The sequence below is a fragment of the Macaca mulatta genome, chromosome 6 (assembly GCF_049350105.2).
Source record: "Macaca mulatta isolate MMU2019108-1 chromosome 6, T2T-MMU8v2.0, whole genome shotgun sequence".
Lineage (NCBI taxonomy): Eukaryota > Metazoa > Chordata > Mammalia > Primates > Cercopithecidae > Macaca > Macaca mulatta.
This window is the reverse complement of record NC_133411.1, coordinates 140,171,829-140,190,667: the sequence shown is the minus strand read 5'-3', so window position 1 is coordinate 140,190,667 and position 18,839 is coordinate 140,171,829. Positions and strand designations below refer to the sequence as shown.

Genomic DNA, 18,839 nt, shown 5'->3' with positions numbered 1-18,839 from the left:
AGATTAAAATAGGCAATGCAACCTTATGTTCAGAATAAATGCAAAACTACAAATCTCATCCTTTTTAATTAGTAGTTTTATCACAGTTGAAATACTAAAAAATAAGTCCACATATGGAACCACAAATTATTACTAATAATCTTCCCTTTTCAGCACTATCAAGTTTATAAATTGCACTTATTTGTAAATGGTGAACACAAAGACAAAATAAAATTCCTGAAATGAAGCTTTATTTTAAAACATTTCTTATAGAAAAGGAATCCACTGTTTATCTTTGGGGGTTTTTTAAAATAGAAAATGTTATTACAAAGATTATTTACAGAAAATAGGACCAGAAGTACATTACCCTTCAATAAATACACTGTACCAAAGTCTCCTAATAGGGACAAGGGAGAGAATTAAAACACTAGTTTATTAAATGTCTTCCTCTTCGTTTTAAAATGTAGATAGATTCTATTAAAGTGACAATATAAAAGCTCAATCCAATAATTTTAGCTGTACAAAGTTACTTATTAACCTTTAAAGGTTGTTATGAATTTACACTTCCTGCAGTTCACCTGCCATCTTTCCCAACTTAAGTAGCCACTAGGGGTTTAAGACAGTCACCACTTGTGACATAAATAATAAGGAAAGAACTTTACATTCAAGTTTAAGAAAAGGATAATTGTGGATTTTGCTTGTGCCCAGAAACAGTGTGCAACACAGGTCTCAGCCCATAAACAGGTGCTTCATGAATATCTGTTGAGTAAATGGTGACATTTTATTATATTACTGCAACATTAGTTCCCCCCCAAATTTAGAGTTCTCCTTTGCTCAAAATGCAGCAAGACCATACCACAGTCCCTTCTCAAAAACACATAAACTTCTTTATTCATAATTAAATAGAAAGGTGGTTGTCAAAATACAGTCCCACTCCCGCTTTTTCTCCATTATTTTTAAAGGTTAGAAATAAGGCCTGTTTTTAAGAAACAGAAAACGTATACCAACCTCTCTCAAACCAAAAGAGAAAATCCACACTTGATATATATTTTCTGTGTTCATAGTATTGAGAGTAAGAACCGACTCACAACAGTATGTTATGTGGGATAAAAACTAAAAACAAACGTATATCAAAAATACATGTTGTTTGCCGACATTATTTCCTTAATCATAATCAAGAGGATATGTGCCTCAATTTTACTAGATGTGAGATAAGCTTTGTCTGATATTTCAAGATTCATTCATTCAACAAATACTTTACTGAGCACATACTATAAGCCAGGTCCTTCAACGAAACATTTAAATTTTGTAAACTGCACATCACCCCTCAAAATTCCCCTAAAAAAGCTTATAATTTAAAGTAATTGCAAGCTAAAGAGAAATCCCCAGTGTTGTTTCTTACACAGTGAAGTCAGCGGATCGGGGTTTTTTTCAGCTGTGAATGCGGCATCAAGGAGCCGCTACCTACCACACCCGTTGCCTAAAATCACAACTTAAAGCAGCAAGCACTGGGTAAAACAACCTGTAAGAGTAGCTGAGCTCCCGCGACGAGGTGGCCAGGGGTTTTCACGCCCGGGGCCCGGGGAGAACCGCGGCAGGACCCGCGGACGGAACGCATCCGGCGCCTCCGGCGAAGAGTCGGGGCTCCGCAGCCAGGTGTCTTTGCTCCCCGAGACCCTCACCTAGAGACCCCGGGCCCTCCCCGCCCGCCCCTCGCACCACCCTCCCGACTTCCAGACCTGAAAAGTTGGGGGGAGGGGGTCTGCCTTTCCATTTTACATCAGGCGGTCAGTTGGCTGCCTCAGCCGTCCGCCTGCCGTGAATTATGAACTGAGCGTGTAACCATTCCTCAGAGGGAACAGAAAAAAAACCTAAGGCAGGGTCCTAGGGTATAAGGACCTCGCCCAAACCTGAAATGGAGACGCAAGCTCAGCCCACAGCCCGCAGCGCGCTGCTGGCAGGGCCGGGCCGAGCTCACCCCAGAGCCCTCAGGGACGAGGGTTCGGGGCTTCGGGACCCCGCCCAAGGGGCCGAGAGGGCGAGGCGTAGGGGCCGACGCGCGACTGGCGCTGGCACTGCACTCACCGTCGCCTTTGTCTCTGCCGCCCGCTCCGGCCGCAGCCCCTCTCAGCGCCGGCTCCGCGGCTCCTGCCGCCCCCACGCCTGCAGCTGCGCTCCCCGGCGCGCTCGCAGCTTCCTTGCTCCCCCTCCCCGCCCAGGCTCGCGCGCCGGTTGGGCGGAGCGAGAGGCGGCGCGCGCCCCTAGAGGGGCTGGAGGGGCGGGCGCCGTTGCGCAGCTGCGGCGGCCGCAATGTTGGCCCCGCCCCCGGCCGGGCCCCGCCCCCGCCGTACCTCCGGGATGGGAGGGTCGGCAGTCGGGCGGCGGGACCCCCGGGATTCGAGCCGCGGGGGTTAGGAATTGGCCTCTGTAACTAACGGACGCCTGAGATCCGGGGCTGCAGCACTCGCGGGAAAGGACGCTCCGAAAGATGGCGACCAAACCTGGGCGGGAGCTTGCGGGAGCCCTTTCCCACCCCAGCCCGGGCAGCGGACAGCCTTACGGAGGAGCGACGTCTGCTCACGTTGTGGGGCGGTGGACGCGCCCATGCGAGGGTGGGTGGGTGCTGAGCGGTTTGGGACGAGGGGTCTCTCAGTGGCAGTTGAGAGCCCATCCTCTGACCACTGCTTTTTCATGTAAAAGTCAGAATTGTTCAATCCGTCATTAACTGGGTTAAGGCCGAGATCATCTACCTGGCATTTGAAATGCGTGAAAATTACACATGTACTGGACTTCTGTGATTCCTTTGGGTGTGTATTTTACATATCTCAGAAATCAGAAACATGAGTTTCCTATCTAGCAGCCAGCAGTCCACCAAAATACCTACAAAACTTTATCGTGAGGTCAAAAGGATAGAGAAAGAGCGTAATGCCACTGAAGTAAGCTCTCAAACCTGTACTACTTTGAATATAATAAGTAGTGTATGGTCTTCCCCATTCTAGGTTGATGGCGAGGATTTCTAGTTGCTCAGGCCAAAAACTTTATATCATCCATAACTGCTCTCATACTCTCATTTTCACTTTCAATCTGTGAAGAAAGCTTGTTGGTTGTACCTTCAAAATAGAACAGACTGGGCAACATAGCGACACCCTGTCTCTACACACACACAAAAAATAGCCTGGTGTAGTGGCGTATGCCTATAGTCCCAAGTACTCTGGAGGCTGAGGCCAGGAGTTAGGTTACAGTGAGCCATCATCAGGTCACTGCACTCCAGCTTGGGCTGGACGGAGTGACACCTGTTTCCAAAAAAAAAAATTCTCAATCTTTCCTACCTTGCTATTTTTCCTTTCTTCCCATGACACTTCCCACCTTGTAACAATCTTTGTAATTCACAGTCAGCCCTCCGTATCCATGGGTTCTGCGTTCCTGGATTCAACCAACCACAGATGGAAAATATTTGGGGAAAAAAATACAACAATTTAAAAATACAAAAAAAAAACCCAATACAATATAACAGCTATTTACATAGTACTTACATTGTATTATAAGTAATCTGGAGATAAAGTATACAGGAGGATATATGTGGGTTATGTGCAAATACCATATCATTTTATATCATAGACCTGAGAGGATTTTGATATTGGTTGGGGTCCTAGAACCAGTCCCCCTCGGATACTGAGGTATGACTGTATTTATTTGATATGTTTAGCTTTTAGTGTCTGCCTTCTCTAGTAGAAGCTGGGATTTTTGTCTGTTTTGTTCAACTGATGTATCCCAAGTGCCTAGAATAAATGAAAAATTTTAAAATTCCCTGAGATTAAAAAAACTAAAGCAACAAAAAATGACCAATTTTTTTAATTTTAAATTTTCTCTTGGTTTCTGTTTCAATTAACCATAAGATCTTTATCTACATCATACCATAAGCATTTTGATTTTCCAGTTTCTCTGAGTACAGTGATAACCATTTACTTGACATTTAATGCAGTTTTTTGACCAATGATACACTACAATCCTATTTTCTTGAATGAGAATAACATGATAGAGTATAGGAAGGTTACATAAAGACTATTAATTCTAAAAAGTTCCTAGAACAAAAAAAAAACAAAATTCCTGAACTTGATATATGTGCTTATAAGCCTCCCTTTGAATTACAAATGTAGTAACCTTGTGTGAATGCCTTCCTCAGCCATGAAAAATAGTAAATTTTCTATCATTTACCTATAAAGGGTAGTATTCATTATGTAAACATTTATTTTCAGATTTTTCATATTTTGTAACAGAACATTACGTGATTGAATAGCACAATATAATTTCAGTTGCTATAGCTATTCATACACCCTTCTCATCAGTTAAAAAAAAAAAAAAGTCAAGTACACAATGCCATTCAGTTGAATTGACACTTTTTTTTTTTTTTTGGGACAGGGTCTCACTCTGTCACCCAGGCTGGAGTGCAGTGGCCTAATCTGTGCAATTTCAGCTCTCTGCGATCTCTGTCTTCTGGGCTCAAGTGATCCTCCCACCTCAGCCTCCCAAGGAGCTAGGACTACAAATGCACACTACCACACCCGGCTAATTTTTGTATTTTTGGTAGACAGGGTCTCACTATGTTGCCCAGGCTGGTCTGAAACTCCCAGGCTCACACAATCCGCCCTCCTCGCCTCACAAAGTGCTCACAGGCGTGAGCCACAGCGTCTGGCCTGGATGATACTTTTTGTAGAGTATGTGTGCATAATTATTTGCTCAATGTTATATTCATAGAAGTCTCTTTATACATTTAATTTATCCTTTATGATTTAAAACAATTTAAAGCTACAGATTACATAACAATTTGATTTTTTTAATAAAAGTAAAGACTTTTGTTTATAAAAACATTGACAATGTATTTCATCAATGTTAATCTGTAGTTTGTAATTACAGTAATACTAAATAAAATTTTTCTTTTTTTTCTTTTTTCTTTTGAGACAGAGTCTTGCTCTGTCGCACAGGCTGGAGTGCAGTGGCGCGATCTGGGCTCACTAAGCTCCGCCTCCCGGGTTCACGCCAGTCTCCTGCCTCAGCCTCCCGAGTAGCTGGGACTACAGGCGCCCGAAACCATGCCCGGCTAATTTTTTGTATTTTTAATAGAGACGGGGTTTCACCGTGTTGGCCAGGATGGTCTCGATCTCCTGACCTCGTGTTCCGCCCACCTCAGCCTCCCAAAGTGCTGGGATTACAGGCGTGAGCCACCGCGCAGGCCATAAAATTTTTCTAGAGTCATTATGATGTATCTGCACACTGTCCTTAAAATTGTTACTGAGTAAAATCTTATTCCAAAAGAAAGACAAGGGTAAAAAATAGACACTGTTCATAATTTACTCACATAATATACAGTGAAAATACTGATAAAAATAAATGCAACTATTATAGTCCAGAAGAAACTGTTTTGCATTCCTATTAGTCCATAACAAGTGGAAACATTACACCAAAGACAACAGGAAGGAACACATTGTTCTAACCAACTGCTAAATAGCCTTGAGCTCATATAACAGCCACATTGGCCTGATTCTGCAATCTTTTACTTAAATAAATTTTCCTTAAAATTTTTAAAGCAAATAGATTTTCCCTAAAAGTATACTATTAATTTTTGTTTTTTTTGTTTTGTTTTGTTTTGTTTTTGAGATGGAGTCTTGCTCTTGTTTTCCAGGCTAGAGTACAATAGCACAATCTTGGCTCACTGTAACCTTCGCCTCCCAGGTTCAAATGATTCTCCTGCCTCAGCTTCCCGAGTAGCTGGGATTACAGGCGCCCGCCACCACGCTTGGCTAATATTTGTATTTTTAGTTGACACAGGGTTTTGCCATGTTGGCCAGGCTGGTCTCGAACTCCTGACCTCAGGTGATCCGCCTGCCTCGGCCTCCCAAAGTACTGGGGTTACAGGCATGAGCCACTGCACCTGGCCTGTTAATTTTTTCTTCTTCTTCTTTTTTTTTTTTTTTTTTTTTTTGAGATGGAGTCTCACTCTGTCGCACAGGCTGGATTGCAGTGTTGCAATCTTGGCTCACTGCAACTTCCCTGTCCTGGGTTCAAGGGATTCTCCTGCCTCAGCCTCCTGAGTAGCTGGAATTACAGGCACCCACCATCACGCCTGGCTAATTTTTGTGTTTTTAGTGGAGACAGGGTTTCACCATATCCTCTAGGCTAGTCTTGAACTCCCGACCTCAGGTGATCCGCCCGCCCCAGCCTCCCAAAGTGCTGGGATTACAGGCATGAGCCACGGTGTCCAGCCACTATTAATGTTTTTTAAATCTGCTTTCCAAAATTTGATAGCAGTTCTTTCTAACATTTAGGAGACATGGTGTATGGAGTCAGAGTCCGGAGTTCAAATACAAATTCTGCTGCGTAATTAGTTAGGTGACTCTGAACAAAGTTCTTTCTAAACCTATCTTGTCTTCTAGTTTAATGAGACCAATAGTATTACCTACCTGTGAGGTCTGTTTTGAGAAATGTATAAGAGAACTCAAGTAAAATTGTTAGCCCAAGGCCTGGCACAGGCTGTGCTGGTAAAAGCTAGCTATTATCATTACACAAGCATATAATTAAGCTCATTGTTCTACATTTGTAATATTGAGAAAATGGCTCATAAAAGGCCCCAAATGGGATGGTATGAGTTCTACATCAATATAGTATAATGTTTAAGTAAATGAATGTTTTTAAAGGAGCACTAACTTTTCTTCTACCACCACAACATGCCAGACACAATTCCAGGCAACAAAAGAAGCTAAGAGAAATAAGGCCCAAACTTAACACAGCTTTACAGTTGAATGACAAGAGACATACATTTAATACATAACTACATTCAAAGTAGTATGACCATGTTTCCTGATTTATCAGGAATCTCTTGTCCTGGCTTAATAGTTATTTGTGTCTTCTTTCATTCTCAGTTGTGTCTAGGTCTGCTGATAAATTAGATGATCATTCCTAACTAGACATATGTACCAATTGCTTGGGATACAAGAGAAGAAACCACCAGGTCTGTGTAAAGCTATAGAGACTGAAATTGCTCCTTTATAGGAACATCTGAATGGGTCAAGTGAATCAAAAGAAAGAGGAAAGGCAGAGGGAAGATTTAATTGTTATTATTCTCAGTCAGAACTACAAAGCTTTCTATACTTGTGCTGTGAACATTAACTAGTAGCAAACTTAGTAAATCCACTTGACCATTGTTATATAAATTAGTTTTGGAATTTAGTATTTTTTTCCTAAAGATATAACAGGCATACTCCAAGAAACAAATTATTCAACATGTATTTGTTTATGTATACAACATACAGTATATCTATTGAGTGTATGTAAGATATACATAGTCTGTTTTTAGTGTGATAGAAGATACCAAAAAAGAATATAAGGCACAGGCAAGCATCATAAAATCTAATGGCAAACCTCAGATATCTTAGCTAATTAGTCAATAAGGTAATGAGGCATACGGCACATGAATTGTGATTTGGGAAGATCGAGAAAAATCAGGAATCGTGCAATGTGTTGAGAAAGGAGAAAATAACCAACTGTCAGAAGAACCATAGACAGTGGTCCTTTCTGTGACTGAAGCAGCCAAAGATAGGAAGGAAAGCTAAGTCAAATTTTGCTTTACACTCTTACCTGTGGCTGACCCTTGCTGCTCATCAAACCACAAATATTCATTGAATGCCTGCTGTTTGCCAGGTAGCATACCGAGTGCTGTGGAAAAGTTCAGTATAAAGCATAGTCTTTGTCTTTAATGAAATATCACACATCAACATTTGAATAAATAGACACAGTAGCTTTATGAATGTGGTTGAGGGGATCACTGAGGGTCTGAATTAGTTAGAAAAGATTTTTCAAAGGGAAAGGAATTCGAAGTGGGTCTCTGTGAAGAAGGTAGTCAGATCAGTGTTTCCCAAACTATGTATTGCACACCTCTGGTGGTGTGGGAGATGATTTTAGGTGATACACTTCACTGGGTTCGGGAGTGGAAGGATGGAGAGAGGTAGATTAGGGTACGTGCAGCTTGTCTAGCTTCAACACATAGCCTGTGATCCAGTTGCATTGCAGCCCCTCAGCTCAAAAAAAAAAAGTTAGGAATTGTAACAAAATGTCTCTGGGGACAACCAGAGAAGAGGAAGGGAGCCTTTTGAGGTCACTCTGCTAAGTCAAGTTACAGACTAAGTAACTAAGAACTACTTTGTCTTTTTTTTAAACAGCTAACATCTATATATGGCAAGTAATACCAATTTTACATATATGGTAGCAATACAAGTTTCCTTTACATGTTTGTTAAAGTTAAAAATATGAGTCAGCTAAAAGAGACTTAACAAGTAAACAATAATGGCGATAAAGCTTGTGGTAGATTTCACACAGAAAAAAAAAAAAACAATAAAGAGAAAGGGGATGTGGCACTAATTTAGGAAGCACAAAGTTTAGTGAGCAAAAGTTCAGAAATTGGCATCTTAAAGGTGTGTTCTTCTTCCCAGGGAGAGCAAGAACCACAGTGGATCTTGAGTTGAGTATTGGCAGGCTGGCATACAAGAGTGCAGAAAGATGAAGTGCAAAAGGCAGGTAACAAGAGGGAGTGGAGTCTGCTGGCGATTAAGACTCAGCAACAGGACTGCAGAGGAGAGGATGCTTCTCCCTGTACCTTGAGGAAGCCCCTTAGCCCAGAAGAACCAGCAGAACTAGCACCAGTGTGTGTTAGGAAGCCACTCAGCAAGCACCAAGGGGTCTCCCACCTCTGTGGTTCACCAGGAATCCAGGAAGAGGAGAAATGGAGTATCTTGTTAGATACTCTCAAAGCACCTGGAGATTTGGTGCCCTTAAATTTAACAGGTGGGGCCGGGCGCAGTGGCTCACCCCTGTAATCCTAGAACACTGGGAGACCAAGGCAGGTGGATTGCCTGAGCTCAGGAGTTTGAGACCAGCCTGGGCAACATGGTGAAACCTCATCTCTACTAAAATACAAAAAATTAGACAGGCATGGTGGCGCATACCTGTAGTCCTGGCTACTTGGGAAGCTGAGGCAGGAGAATCGCTTGAACCTGGGAGACAAAGGTTGCAGTGAGTCGAGATCGTGCCACTGCACTCCAGCCTGCGTGACAGAGCGAGACTCTGTCTCAAAAAAAAAAATTACCAAGTGGAACAGAAATCTTGCCACTTCCTCCTAGCGCAAAGATACACATTGCTTGCATAAAGAAAGTTCATGATGAGTCCAGGCACAGTGGCTCATACCTCTAATCCTAGCACTTTGGGAGGCCGAGGCAGGCAGATCACTTGAGGTCAGGAGTTTGAGACCAACATGGCCAACATGGTGAAAACCCATCTCTACTAAAATAATAATAATTTTTTTAAAAAAAAGAAAGTTCATGGTGAGTAAAAATTGGAAGTAAAGTTCGAAGATGGCAAACCAGGATTCTTCACACCCATCTACACGCCTCTCCCAGAAGGTGTTACTCCCTCATAGTGATTCAGCTCTTGCTTTTGACCCCACCACTAGCTGGTCTGGGTAGTTGGGAGTGTTCTGATGGCTTTGTTCCCTGCCACTGTCACTGTGGTGGTGTACATGCCCTACCTAATCCCCAGGACTGTGATGGGCAGATTGTAAAAATGCACCACCCCTTTCCCCCAGTAGTCTGGGTCCTAATCTCCAGAACCTATGAATAGGATAAGATAGTATTCCTATGATTATATTAGGCTGTGTGTCATAGTTGACCTTAATGGAAGGAGATTATCTGAGTGGGCCTGGTCTAATTACATGAGCCTTTGAAAGTGAAGAGTTTTCTCTGGCTGGTGGCAGAGAAGTCAGAAAGATTCAAAGCATGAAAAGAACGTGATGCTTTGTTGCTGACTTGAAGATGGGGTGGGGCCATATGGCAAAGAATGCAAGTAGCCTCTAGGAGCAGAAAGTGGCCCTTGGCTGACTGCTAGTAAGGAAACAGGACCTTAGTCCTATACCCTCAAGGAACTGAATTCTACCAACAACAGAAAGAGCTTGGGAGCAGATTTCCCCCCAGGCCTCCAGATGAGAACTCAGACTTGCAAACACCTTGATTTCAGCCTGATACCTTGAGCACAGAACCTGGCCATGCCGTGCTGAACTTCTGACCTACAGAGAGTATGAACTAATAAACAGATGTTGTTTCAGCCCACTAAGTTTGTATTAATTTGTCACACAGCAATAGAAAACACAGCCACTGTCACAGACCCAACTCTTCTGTAGACTAGCTTTGAGGTGACCCTCCAGCCTCAAGAGTGTATCTGAGTTTCCACTCCATTGTCAAGCCATAAAGACAAAGGCATCAATTCTCAGGCACTAGTAAACAAGCCTGGGGTTTTTGTTTATGATTATACAGGAGAGGGGAAACCATGGGAAAAGAATGGAATTCCTGATAATTTGGCAAATGGGGACTTATTGTGTTATTTTCACTTGGGCAAAAAAGCAAATGTGACATTATTTTGGAGTAACAAGCTGGTAGTCCTCTCATTTGTGGGTGGTAATAGAATTTCTGGTAGCATATGGTGCCAGTCGCTGAAGACGAAAGACAGAGGAAAGACAAAGTCCCTTAATAAAAAGGGAATGGTCTCTAGTGTCAGGCGGATATGGGTTTGTTTTGCAGATTATCTGATCTTGGGCTTATGGGCAATTTTCTTAACATCTTTGAGTCCCAGTCTACTCATCATAAAATATAATAATGCCTACATAATTACCTAATAAGATGTGGCAATAATTAAATTTAATAATTCATATAAAATCTCAATGCCTGCAGCACAGTAGACTATCAATAAATTGCCTCTATTATTACAGTGGAATTTTTTTCACAACTTCCTTGCAATCTTTTATTTTTTTCTGAGACGGAGTCTTGTGCTGTCACCCAGGCTGGAGTGCAGTGGCATGATCTCAGCTCACTGCAGCCTCCGCCTCCTGGGTTCAAGCAATTCTCCTGCCTCAGCCTCCTGAGTAGCTGGGATTACAGGCACACGCCACCATGCCCTGCTAATTTTTGTATTCTTAGTAGAGACAGGGTCTTACCATGTTGGCTAGGCTGCTCTTGAATTCTTAACCTTGTGAACCAGCCTTGGCCTCCCAAAGTACTGGGATTACAGGCATGAGCCACTGCGCCCGGCTCTCTTGCAATCTTTTAATAGTAAAAGTAACTAAATTATGGCATACAATAGACCAATGCTATCCTACAGAAATATAACTCAAGGCACATATGTAATTTTAAATTTTCAAGTAGCTGCATGAAAAAAATGTAAAGGTAATTTTAATAATATAATTTATTTAAAATATTGTCATTTCAACACGCAATTAATCTAAAATGTATTAATGATATATTTTACATTTTTAAAAGTAAGACTTCAAATTCAGAATTTTTTATACTTATAGCACATCTCAATTCAGAATAGCCACGTTTCAGGTGCTCAGAAGGAATGTGTAGCTAGTGACTATGGTACCCGACAGCTTAGCACTAGACTTTAAATAAATATTTCACCAAATTCTCCTTTACTCTTTGTTAATTCTAAAATAAACATAAATAATTGATAAGTGATAATTATAGATATATGAGCACACACATACACGTATTTCCCACTCTGGCACATAGCAAACTTACAGGATTTTTTTTTTCAACCATCAGTTCTTAGTTATAATGAGTCACACTTCAATCAGAGGATCAGGGTATAAGTGGTACACAGATTTCTAATTTCATTTCCAAAACATACCACAAATCGAAGCTACATAGTTAAAGTAATACTTGGCAATCATGATAACTAGGTTAAAACAAAAATCTATCTTGCACTGTAGAAAGCATGTTGACTTCATTGCTTTTTAAAGTAACTTCAGTAGATGATTATATATTCATGTCATTTGCTTTTCCTTTAAAAACATTGGACTAGACTTTTGGTTCTACATAAGCTTGTTTTTTCTTTCTAAGTTAACCTACCCATTATGCAAGAATGAAGACTAAAGCAAATCAGAAATGGTGGGTAATAGGAGCAACGCACAACAGCCACCTAAAGACTTATTATTTCTTTTCTTTTCTTTCTTTCTTTTTCTCTCTTTTTTTTTTTTTTTTTTTTTTTTTTTTTGAGATGGAGTCTCACTCTGTTGCCTAGGCTGGAGTGCAGTGGCACCATCTCAGCTCACTGCAACCTCTGCCTCCTGGGATCATGCAATTCTCCTGCCTCAGCCTCCCGAGTGGCTGGGATTACAGGCACCGGTCACCAGGGCCAGCTATTTTTTTTATTTTTAGTAGAGACAGAGTTTCGCCATGTTGGCCAGGCTGGTCTCAAACTCCTGACCTCAAGTGATCCACCCGCCTCGGGCTCCCAAAGTGCTGGGTTACAGGAGTGAGCCACTGTGCCCAGCCAAGACTTATTATTTCTATACACATGTGAAAAAAAATCTGTAAAATCTGTGGTGTGTCCCGGGGCCTGTCGAGGTGGTGTGGGGCTGGGGAAAGGATAGCATTAGGAGAAATACCTAATGTAAATGACGAGTGGTTGGATGCAGCAAACCAACCTGGCACATGTATACCTATGTAACAAACCTGCACGTTGTACACATGTACCCTAGAACTTAAAGTATAATAAAACTTTTTAAAAAAGAAAAAACAAAATCTGTGGTGTGTCCACCGGATAGAAAGCCTTGTGGAATCTTCAGAGATGATTCAGACAGTGGTCTTTCTCCTAAAGTGGACTCGGAAAATATAGAACACATCCAAACATGTATAATGCAAGATAGAACACTGAAAGTGACTATGAGAGATTTCCAAAAAAACATAATGCAAGTATTTGTCAAAAGACAATCCTTCATAGTGAGGATGAGAGGTTTCCTAGAAAAGTATCCTTTGTAAGAAGTTCTTTTTTTTTTTTTATTTTTAGACAGAGTTTCGCTCTTGTTGGAGTGAAATGGTGCAATCTCAGCTCACTACAACCTCCACCTCCTGGGTTCAAGCGATTCTCCTGCCTCAGCCTCCTGAGTAGTTGGGATTACAGGCATGTGCAACCACACCCAGCTAATTTTTGTATTTTTAATAGAAATGGGGTTTCACCAAGTTGGTTAGGCTGGTCTCAAACTCCTGACCTCAGGTGATCAACCCACCTCGGCCTCCCAAAGGGCCGGGATTACAGGCATCAGCCACTGTGCCAAGCCTGTCTAAAGAATGGTCTTTAAGGGAGAGTTAATAGATCAATTCAATGCAACAGATTTTTGCTGTCTACCTATTGTGTGGCTATGGTAGTAGGGAGTTCGTGTTGGAAATCTGTATCCTTAAGCTGTTGGGATGGTGATGAAGAATGGTGGAAGACAATCCAGCAACTCAGCACTGTTACGTATTCCAACAGCTCTTTTTACCTCATACTACCTCTGACATCCCTTAGCCGCTGAGGTATTCCCAAGCTCATCTCCCATACACCCAAACAGCTTTATGCTGCTTCTCTTTTTTTAACCCTCTATTTAGGATATGGCTTTCAGTCTTGACCTTGCTTTCATACCAGCCTTACCATGAGATGAGTGCTTCATTCTCTGACAGAGGTCCTACAGCCACATGCAGACTCTGCCCATCCCCTGCTCTGGCTCTATCTCTAGGCAGGAAGCTGCTGAATCAAGAAACTGTCACCACAGCTTCCGGCTCCAGCATTACCCCTGTGCGAAGAGGAAGTTGGGCAGTTGAGAAGTATTATCATAGAGATAGATCTAGTGGAGGACATTTGACTTAACCTGTGGGGGTCCAGAAAGGATTCCTAAAAGAGCAGATGCTTGAGAGGAATTACCCAAGAATGAAGGGAAAGGTGAAATTCTCTGTGTGTAGAAGAACAACATGTATAAAATCAGAAAGATACGAGAGTTTGATGCCTTTAGGGAACTAGAGAATGAGTTCAAGGCTAGAGGAAGGGTGCATGTGGGCCCAGATGATGCTGGACCTGCAGAAAGAGGCACTAGATCATGATAAGGAGTTTTGTTGTTGTTGTTGTTGTTGTTTTTGAGACGAAGTCTCACTCTGTCACCCAGGCTGGAGTGCAGTGGCGCCATCTCAGCTCACTGCAACCTCTACCTCCCTGATTCAAGCAATTCCCCTGCCTCAGCCTCCTGAGTAGCTGGGATTATAGGCGCACGCCACTATGCCTGGCTAATTTTTTTTGTATTTTTAGTAGAGACGGGGGTTTCACCATGTTGGCCAGCCTGGTCTCGAACTCCTGACCTCAGGCAATCCACTCGCCTCGGTCTCCCAAAGTGCTGGGATTAGAGACATGAGCCACGGCAACTGGCTGATAAGAAGTTTGACCTTATTTAGAATGTGATAATGAGTCAGGCAGGAGGACAAAATGTACTAATGATGTTGCTTTAAGAGTAAAGTTCAAATATATGAACATATGCTTAATATATCATACAAAACCTTTGAACTTTAAAATAGTCTTGCTTTAATTACTTTAATTAATTATCCTCGATAAGCTGCTTGTAAACTTCATTCATAAAAGATAGTATGTGAGAACTTGAAATGAAATTATAGTACTTCCGTGATTCTTTCCTTCCTTCCTCCCTTCCTCCCTCCCCCTCCTTCCCTCCCTCCCTCCCTCCCTCCCTTCCTTCCTTCCTTCCTTCCTTTCTTCCTTCCTTCTTTCCTTCCTTCCTTCCTCTCATTCTCTCTCTCTTTGTTTTTTACTTCTTTCTTTTTTGAGACCCCTTCTGTTGCCCAGGCTGTAGTGTAGTGGCACAATCATGGCTCACTTCAGCCTTGACCTCCTAGGCTCAAGTGATCCTCCTTCCAACTCAGCCTCCCAAGTAGCTAGGACCAGAGGCGTGTGCCACCATTCCCAGTTAATTTTTATTTTTTTGTAGAGACAAGGTCTCACTATGCGTCTAGGCTGCTCTTGAATTCCTGGGCTCAAGTGATCCACCCTCCTCAGAATTCCAAAATGCTGGAATTACAGGCACGAGCCACCACACCCAGCCCCTGGTTTATTTTTTATTAATTGGAACAGTTTTATATTACCTGGAGTGATCTCCTTAGAAGAGTAATTGCACACATATGGGATTCAACCTGGGCAATGTTATTTCCATGTGGTAGTCTGCTATTCATGTACTGTCTCCCAGACAATTTTTTTTTCTTTTTTTAGTTTTCCTTTCTCTCACAATATAAAATTGCATATTCTATCCTACTAAAGAGCATGTTAAATGCAAAGATAAAAATATAAGAACCTGTTAGAAGAGGCTGATGGCTTAAAAGAGAAAGGAAATTAACTTCCTTGATGTTAACATTTTGGCTGTTTGACAAGCTGATGGAAATTTTCTAAATGGGGAAAAGATGAAAGTTTTCTTGAAAATGATTACCTTTAGTAAGAAGAATGATCTCCACAGTGATTTCTTGGTGTAGAAAAGAAGGAACTCCAAGAGGATTATTATGGCCTTCTACTCCAGTCAAGACCTGCCCAACATATTCTTTTGCACAGTACAAAAGAATTTCAGTTCGAGTTTCACATTCTGTTAACAGATATATTGTAATTGAATAAAACCGATGCACAAAATGTTAAAATAAGTCATTTATTTGTTAAGAATTCTGATAAGTAGCTATGTTATTGCTCATCATTTCTTAGCTTTGTTTTTATATAGTTTTATTGTATCTATATATTCTTTAAAAATGCATTTAAAAATTTTAAAATTAATGAAATTTTTAAAAGCAGTTTTAGGTTGACAGAGTAGAAAGTACAGAGGGTTCTCATATAACCCTACTTCTCTCTCTGTCCCTCCCTCCAGTTCCCCCTTTTGTTGACATGCTGGATTCATGTGGTATCTTTATTGTAACTGCTGAGCCAATATTACCATAGGATTTCTTAAGAGACCCTGGGGTCTTGCTATGCTTACCAGGCTGGTTTCTAACTCCTGAGCTCAAGCAATCCTCCTACCTCAACCTCCCAAAGTGCTGGGATTACAGATCAATATAATCGTGTCAATATAAGTTCATATTGTTGCTGTCATTGTAAATTACTTATTTTGATTGTTGTGTAACACTTTCTGTTGAAATATACCACAGATTATTTATCCACCCTCCTGTAGATGGGCATGTGTATGAGTTGTTTCCAAGTTTTTGCTTTTGTAAAAAGTGGAGTTTTGATTGTTCTTGTACCTGGTGCCTGCTGTATATGTGCAAGAGTTTCTCTTGATGTATACCTAACAGTAGAATTGTTGGCTCATAGGGTATAGGAATATTCAATTTGGAGTGATAATGACACAATTTGCCAATTTGCATTTTCTTTTTTTGTTGTTGTTTAGTACCCATTATGCCCCAGAACCAACTTTCATTGGATCCACAGCCTTCCCAACACTTAGCACAGACTCCTTAAGTTGTTGCCTTTTGAATAAATGTAAAATGATGTCTCCCTATGCTCTTTTTTTAGAGACAGCATCTCACTCTGTTGCCCAGACTGGAGTGCAGTGGTGCAATCATAGCTCACTGCAACCTTGAACTCCTGGGCTCAAGTGATCCTCCCACCTCAGCCTCCTGAGTACCTAGGGATACAGGCATGCACCACCATACCCAGCTAATCTCTGCAGTCCTTATTTGCATTTTTCTGATCAATAAAGCTGTTGGACAAAAGTTCTCAATTTTAATATTGCTTAGTAGATGTTAATTACAAAGAGTTTTTAACTTTTGTTTTTGACAGTAAAGTCATCAAATCAAATGGAGGAGATTTTTTTATATAGTGCCAGGTAGGAATCCAGTTTCTTCATGCTATATTTATTAAACAGATTCTCCTTTCCTCACTTTTCTGACATGGCATCTTTGTCATATATCAAACATTTATGTGTGGGTCTGTTTCTAAGATATCCATTCTATTTCATTGGTTAATTTTAATGCTGCACCAATCACACACCATCTTATTAATTTTAGTTTCATAATAAATATTGATAGTTACTAGGACAAATCCTCTCTCTCTGATACTTCTTTAGAAATAACCTGGCCGGTCGTGGTGGCTCATCACTGTAATCCCAACACTTGGGAAGGCCAAGGTGGGCGGATTGCCTGAGGTCAGGAGTTCGTGACCAGCCTGGCTAACATGGTGAAACCCCATCTCTACTAAAAATACAAAAAATAGCCAGGCGTGGTGGTGTATGCCTGTAGTCCCAGCTACTCAGGAGGCTGAGGCAGGAGAATCACTTGAACCCAAGAGGTGAAGGTTGCAGTGAGCCGAGATTGCACCACTGCACTCCAGCCTGGGCGACACAGCAAGACTCTGTATCAAAAAAAAAGTAACCTGGCTATTCATGGACACTTATTATTATTCAATATATATTTTAGAGTAATCTTATCAAGTTCCATTAAAGCTCTTGTAGGAATTTTAATTGGAATTACATTGGATATTTTGATAAATTTGGGAACAATTGACACATTCATAATAATACGTCTTCCCACACATTAACACAGGTATAGCTCTCCATTTATTCAGAACTTTTTCATATTTCTTAACAATGTTTTATAATAATTTCCCCTAAAGAGGTCTTGGCTAACTTCCGTTAGCTTTATTCCTAGATAGTTGATATTCTGTGATATTACTGTAAACAGTTTATTCTCTTTATGTTTTCTAGTTGTTTGCTGCTAGTATGTAGTAATGCAATTGACTTTTGTTTTACATCAGACATCTTGTTAATTTGAAAATTATTTGGGATTTTCTATGTAAACAATCATATCAACCACAAATACAGTTTTATTTCCTCCTTGACAATCCTTATGCCTCTGCACTGGTTAGGACCACCAATGAAGATTAAATAGAAAAAATGATAGGGGAATCTTCATCTCATTCCTGTTTTAAAGGGGAATGCTTCTGCCAGGCATGGAGGCTCATGCCTGTAATCCCAGCACTTTGGGAGGCCAGATGGGCAGATCACAAGGTCAGGAGTTTGAGATCAGCCTGACCAACACGGTGAAACCCTGTCTCTATTAAAAATACAAAAATTAGCCAAGCGTGGTGGCATGCGCCTGTAGTCCTAGCTCCTCAGGAGGCTGAGGCAGGAGAATCGCTTGAACCTGGGAGGCAGAGGTTGTAGTGAACCAGGATCGCACCACTGTATTCCAGCCTGGGCAACAGAGTGAGACTCCGTGTCAAAAAAAAAAAAAAAAAAACGAATGCTTTTAATATTTTCCCATTTAGAATGATGTTTCTTTAGATTTTCTAGTATAGATACTCTAATCAAGTTAAGGAAGTTTCCATCTACTACTAATGTACTAAAATTTTTTAATTATTTTAAAAAATTGTAAGTAATTTTTAAAATTATGAATAGCTGTCAAATTTTGTAAAATACTTGTTTTATGGCTGGGCATGGTGGCTTATGGCTGTAATCCCCAGACTTTGGGAGGCCAAGGCAGGAGGATCACTTGGAGCCTAGATTTCATGACCAGGCTGGGAAACAAAGTAAGGACCTGTCTCTATAAAAAGAAAATTAAAAATTAGCTGGGCTTGGTGTGCTTATAATCCCAGCTACTTATGAGGCTGAGGTGAGAGTATTGCTTGAGCCCAGGAGTTCCAGGTTACAATGAGTTATGATCCCACCACTGCACTCCAGCCTGAGTAAGAGTGAAACTCTATCTATAAAAATAAATAAATAAATAAATAAATAAATAGATAATTGTTTTACTTTTTTTTTTTCCCAGACAGAGACTCACTGTGCCTCCCAGGGTGGAGTGCAGTGGCACATTCTCAGCTCACTGCAACTTCCACCTCCCAGGTTCAAGTGATTCTCCTGCCTCAGCCTCCTGAGTAGCTGGGACCACAGGCATCTGCCACCATGCCCGGCTAAGTTTTTTGTATTTTTAGCAGAGACAGGGTTTCCCCATGTAGGCCAGACCAGTCTTGAACTTCTA

The 18,839-nt window shown here is 41.2% G+C and overlaps 1 protein-coding gene across 24 annotated transcripts in view; it reads right to left on the bottom strand.

Moving 5' to 3' along the window:
- CDC42SE2 (CDC42 small effector 2) overlaps window positions 1-13,596 on the bottom strand; it is a 129,267-nt gene extending 115,671 nt beyond the window's left edge. For 10 of the 24 annotated variants that reach the window (XM_078004139.1, XM_078004149.1, XM_078004134.1 and 7 more), the window contains exon 1: window positions 2,065-2,175. The gene's annotated coding sequence lies outside the window, so the exon portion shown is untranslated. 24 annotated transcript variants of the gene reach the window in all.
- Between the last annotated feature and the right edge of the window lie 5,243 nt (window positions 13,597-18,839).